We start from the raw sequence: 6,010 nt of genomic DNA, 5'->3' as shown, positions 1-6,010 counted from the left end.
CCCCCCCCCCCCCCCCCGCAATTGAGTGGTACTATGTACAAGCAAAGGGTCCTGTGTTACAACTATGGGTTCTGGAAGGCTGCGTAGGTTACATGTGTGAAGTGCTCATTAAATGTTTGATTAATTGCAATTCCTCCTGTAGGGCTGGCTATGCTATTCATTGGTTTAATCATCCATTCTCTTTCCATCTACTTATCCACCCACCCACTCAGTCATATAATAAGTGTCTGTATCTGAAATAATGACTCCATTTCTTCTGTTCTCATCTCACAGACTGGGGAAGAGATTTTTCACCCTAAGAACCTAGTCCCGGGAGAGTGGGGTGAGCATATTTTGAAGGCTGCAGAGAGGATGACAAAGAAAAGGCCCACGTGCTCAGCCTAGCAGGTCAGGTGCTTACTTCCCAGTGGGCCGGAGAGGGCTTGCAGATTACAGGGAGGTAGGAAACTGCCTCTCTTCTGCCTGATACACTGAGGACTCCACTGCTCCTAAGAACTGATATTTGACCTGGCTTGAGGTGTGTGTGTCCACAAGTAAGCTTTAGATTACTGAAAGATAAGGATGTCTTTGCAAGTCCTATTGCCCTTAAGTTCTTGAAAGGAGACTGGCCTGGGGGCAGTGGCTGAAGCCCATCCTGGGCTATTCCAGACTGATAATTCAGACCTGAGAAATAAACACTGATTGTCCGCCCACCCTCCATTTGGGATGGAGTTCCCCGCATGGTGAGATTTCCAGGGTGAGGTTGGAAGGAGAGACACACCCACAGAGAGGCTGGCGTGAGGCCTGGGACCAGGTCAGGGTGGGATGAGCCCAAGTGAAAAGCCTGTAAGGTTTAACTCTTAGGTACTCCTCCCCTGGAGAGGTACCTCCCCTCAGGTCTAGATGCTCCTGATGTAGAACAGGCATACCAGTACTCACTTTTAAAGTTGTTTTCCTCCATGTTGTAGTATTCTCCAAGGCTGCCAATGGGTCAGGAGAGCAAGAATCACCTGTGCGACCTTGAGGCCGGGCTGCAGAGGGCAGGGAGGGCCAGGGCACTATGGGGAAGAGGTGCCTCTGTTCTCCCCTCTTCTTCCCTTCTCAAGGCCGGTGGCAGCTGCAACAGATTTGCCAGGGATGTAGGGGAGGGAGGCGCAACCCCCAGTTCAGAGGAGAGGTGGCTCCATTCAGAGACAGGAGACAACCGTCCCCTTTCTCAAATGCACCAGAGAGAGGGACCCCAAGGCAAAGGGAAGGCTGACCTCAGGTGACCCACAGCCGAGCGCCTGCTTTGGGCTCTGGGTTAGATAGTCATAGCCTTAGGAGCTCACACCCCAAGAAACCCAGCCTTGCAAAGGGCAGGCACGTGGCAGGTGCTTGGCGAATGCTTCTGAGAGAGGGCCTCCGCTGGGCTCAGAGGCTTGTGTGCAATGACGCACACGTGTGGACGTCGGTGGATACGGTGGGGGCGGGGCGTGCCTGGGCAGCTGACTGTAGTGTAGTGGGGAAGGGCGGGGGCATGGCAGCGGAGGACCAGATGCACCAGCTCTGGCTCTACTGGCTGGAAGTGGGAGGTTCCGTTCACTAAGGGCATCTGAGGTGTCACCCTAAGTAGCTTAATCCATATGCAGTGTCACCTGGAAACACATTGGAAATGCAAATTATGGAGCTCCACTGCAGACCCATTGATTCGCTAACTCTGGGGTTGGCCCCAGCAGTCTGTCTAGATCAGCCTCCAGGTGAGCCTGATGCAGCCCAATTTGGGAACCAGGGGTGTGTGGAAAGAGCACCAGGGTTTGGCAGGAGGTTGGTGGACTGGGGAGGGCGGTATGAGGTAGAAAGTTTACGTGGGTGAAGACCTATTGTGCTCTGAGCAATGTGTGCCATTACTTACCCTCTCATTTAAGGTGATCTGAGCAGCAACCGGAGGTTATTATAGATGGAAGACCCAGCCTTGGGGAGTTAAATGACTTGCTTAAGATCACTCAGTGAGTGTTAGAGCCAAGTTCTGCTCCCAAATTGGCTCCCAAAGCAGGTTTTTCCTATCATGGCAGGTGCCTCTTGGCACCACCCAGAGTGCCAGTCTGGGCAGTGGTGCCGGGAGTGCTCCAGGCTGCCTGGCACAGAGCTCCCGATTGCCTGGTGGAGAGCTCACAGTGCCTACACAGAGGGCCTGGTGACGGGCCAGTGCCGAGGGTAAGGCGAGAGCAATGAGCCTTCTGCTCTTACTCCTGTCCTCAATTACTGAATTTTCATAAGGTTTGCCATTCACACCAGGGAGCTGAGCTTAGCACATGTACTTTCCTAAGTGACCAGCTGTCATCCGGGAATTCTAGAACTGAAAGGTTAAATGTGAGGTTAAGTGAGAAAAGCAGAGTGAAAAATGACCTGTATGCTGTGATTACTTTAGATACATATTTTTAGAAAAAGATACATTAAGGACACAGAGGAAAAATAAATAAAAACAGTTGTGAAGGAATTTTCTTCCTCCCCCCCACCTCCAAGTTGTATGTGGCTATAATTTGTACGATGAATGTGCATTCATTTATTTTTAAAAGTGCAATGGTGACACCCCGTGTGGACAGCTGTGACATCGTGGACAGCTCTGTGCCCAGGGGCAGACACAGGCTCTCTCTTCAGGGCAGTGTCCATCCCCCCCCAACCCCCCTTGGAGTCTGTCCCAAGGCTAGTAAGGACAGTACAGGGATGTGGCCTGGGGGAACGGTGGGACAGAGCTGACATCACTTTGACATCCACGACCATCCATGATATCCAGGGTCTCGAGTGCTCCGGAAGTGCCTCTCCGTGTCAGCTGTCACCTGGAGGGATTAAGAGGGACTTTGGGGCCGAGGACCAGCGTCCGGCAGGCGACCCTGAGAGGAGAAGCAGCTAGAAGGGCCAACTCAGTCTGGGCAGTGGTGCCCTGAGAGTAGGCAGCCCCTACTCTCTCAACAAAGGCCACCCGACACCTTGAAACACAAAATATTCTTTTATTTGTCAACAAAGGCTACACGGGGTCACTTCTGGTTTTGTATTTTATGCCTCTTTTTTTTTTTCTAGAAGGTATCTACATCTGCATTTATGTACAGCCTTGTCGGTATTTACACAGTCAGGAATACAGTGTTAGAAACACAAATGTGTTGAGAAAAAAATTTCTCAAAAATGAGTTCCAGACTTCAGGAAAACAAGTTCCGCATGGTAAGGCCAGAGTCTCCAGTGTTGGTCATCAGAGGCAGCTCGGAGAGTCCTTCTGCCCAGGCTGCGGGTTCAGGAGTCTTCGAGGACAGGCAGGTTCAGAAACGTGGGATTCTGGGGCTGGGTGAGTCCTGGGCTCGGGGCGCCGCCTGACCCCTGGGACCCAGCTTCCCACAGGCTAGCCGGGCTGCCTGGGAGTTGGTTCTCTGTTGGCAGTTTGTCCTCAGAATCAATCACATTTTCTTGGGGACCCAGGGGTGGCCCAGTATCATGCTTTTGGCATCCCAGAGGGGGTAAGAAACCCAATGTTGGCCCCACCTAGGCCTCCCCCCGCTCTGATCTTCCACATTCATGATGAAACCTAAGAGCATACCGCTGTCTGGGGCGGTCAAGTACACAAGGCTGGTTTTTGAGAATGTAAAAAAGGGTAGAGAGGATAAAGTTTCGATCACCTGAGCAATGAGTCTTTAAAATTAGAGTTTGCTGTTTTTTGAAGGTTAAATGAAAGGGCCTTGAACTCCAGAGTTCTTTCTTTGAATCCTCTCCTCTCCAATAAAAGAGAGAGGAGTGTATAAACCTAGAGGGGAATTATGGGCATTCGATGGAGTCCTAGTGAGGACCCCAAGGAGAGCCTGGGCTCCTTCTGAGATACCTCGGGAGGTGGGCTCCCCCTGGGGACCAGGGGTGGTAGCTGCTGTGAGGAATGAAGAAAAGAATTGACTTTGAATATCAGGAGCTCAAACCCCAAAGCTGGGGACCTCGCTGAGGCCTGGCAGGTCCTTCCTCCTGGGCCCAAGCTGAGCATCGCTGCCCTCACCACGTGGTAACCCCAAACCCAGGCTGCAGGTGCGAAACTGGTTCTAAGATTTCACACTGAGAGCCTCGCCTCTGCATAATGGAAACTCCTGCCCGCTACACAGGTGGCACTTAAAAGTCAGAGCTGAAAAGGTCCTTTCTTTTTTAAAATTAATCTGACTCCTTGTTATGTGTCTATAAAACCACGGCCCAGTTTTCCTCACCTTTGGCTCCCAGCCCCGCCCCATCCCGATGATTGACAAGCACACCTCCTGGCCATTCTCAGCCTCGGGTTGGTTTCTCAGGGATTGTTTCAAATCCAGAGCTGTGTCTGGAGCGTGGGTAAAGTGGAAATCTTATCCAATAAAAACAAAGTTGGGGTATCACAAAAGTCCTATTCCAGGCGATGGCAGAGGGCTGGCTGAGGGCGAGGAGCTGGAGGCAGCTGCGAAGGGTAGGGGAGAACTCTTCCAAGGTAGATTTTATTCTGACATCCTGCAGAGTCATGAACCTGGGCCCGTGAAGGATGGTTGGTGGCTCCAGGGGATGGACCCATTTTGGTTGAGTGGTACTAAAAGGGCAGATGCCATCAAGGTTGGGATTTGATGCCTGGAGGCCACTAAACAGGCACAGGGACCTCTGGCTTATGCCTGCAGATTCCCTCTTGCTGTGAGGGTGGGGTTGCTGGTCTCAGCAGGAGGACAGACTGAGAGGGGACATACAGAGTCACCTGCCAGCCCAAAAGGAAACCAACTCCGAACCAGCCAACAAGACCAGGGCCAGAAGCACGTCTCCAATAGCAACAGCACTGAAGTGAACCAGGTGCCTGATGCTGCCTACTCCTCACCTGAGATCCTTTCCCTAAAGCCTGGGGTGCTTCAGCTTCTCCCTGCACAGAAGCTGGGCCACCTTGGTGGTAGGCAGCCCAGGAAAAAATAGAACACCGATCATTTAAAGAAAAGGAGTGATTCTGTGTTTTTGATCTTTAAAAGTCCATACTATGACTTTGGTGGGGGTGCTGGTGAGGTCAGTGGTTGGGGAGATGTGGGGAGATGCAGGGAGATGGCGCCCTTGGCCCTCACGCTGTCTCTGGCCTCCAAGTGGACGTCCCCAGCAGGTCTTGACTGATGTCCGGCAGCCAGGATGGAATGGATCAACTGGGCCTATTGAAGGAGAGCTTTGTCCAGGGGCCCCTATGGCAAGAGTACGTCTGGAGAGGAAGAAACCCATTTTGCATAAAAAGCCGTGTTCTGCAGGCCACGCTGTTTTCCATCCCCTCTGAGAAGGCTCCTGCGGGATGGAGCCCACCCCCAGCTCCCGCCCTGTACAGTGGACCCGAGGAGCTCCGCGTCTGACTTGGGCCACCAGTGGACCAACAGGCCTCGGCGCCCTGTCGCAGCGGCATGACTTTTTTTTTTTGGAAACAGGAAGAGCACTTAGCGAAACACACCCTTTGATCCCAGTGGGATGACATAAGGCGAAACCTCCTATCCCGAGAAGCTGTGGGTGCCTCCCTCTGCCAGGCAGAGCCCGGGCTCCACGCTGCTCTGATTCTCATGCAGTGAGAGACCTTCTTGGTTTCATTAACTTGTGTAATATTCTGAAGACTCTGTGAGTAAGGCCATAAAGGTGCCATGAGCTTATCAGTCCAACAAGGTTGCCACGGAGAATAGCTCAGACTCAGAATTCATTTTCCACACTTAATGTAAATGTAACCCATAACAGTCCCATTTTTTAAGAAGCCCAGCTCCATGGGAAGCCTGTGGCTTCCCCTCCTGGTCTCCCAGAGCCTCCTGTGAGTGGTGGTGATGATGATGGTAAGTGGGCAGATGAACCAAGACCCAGAAGCTGCCAGCTCTTGCTGCCTTACCCTCCCCTCCATGCTTCCTCTGGCCTGGCTGGCTGCTGCCTCTCCCCGGCTGTGCCCTCCAGGTATGGGTTGTACCCACTCCTGACAGGGCTGGAGCCTCCTCCCAATGACCTCAGGCATCGGTATGTCTGCACAGGGACAACCTCCAGAATCCATGGGCACCAGCCTCAG

Source organism: Myotis davidii, unplaced genomic scaffold (assembly GCF_000327345.1).
Source record: "Myotis davidii unplaced genomic scaffold, ASM32734v1 scaffold916, whole genome shotgun sequence".
NCBI lineage: Eukaryota > Metazoa > Chordata > Mammalia > Chiroptera > Vespertilionidae > Myotis > Myotis davidii.
Note: the sequence above shows the minus strand (reverse complement) of the source record.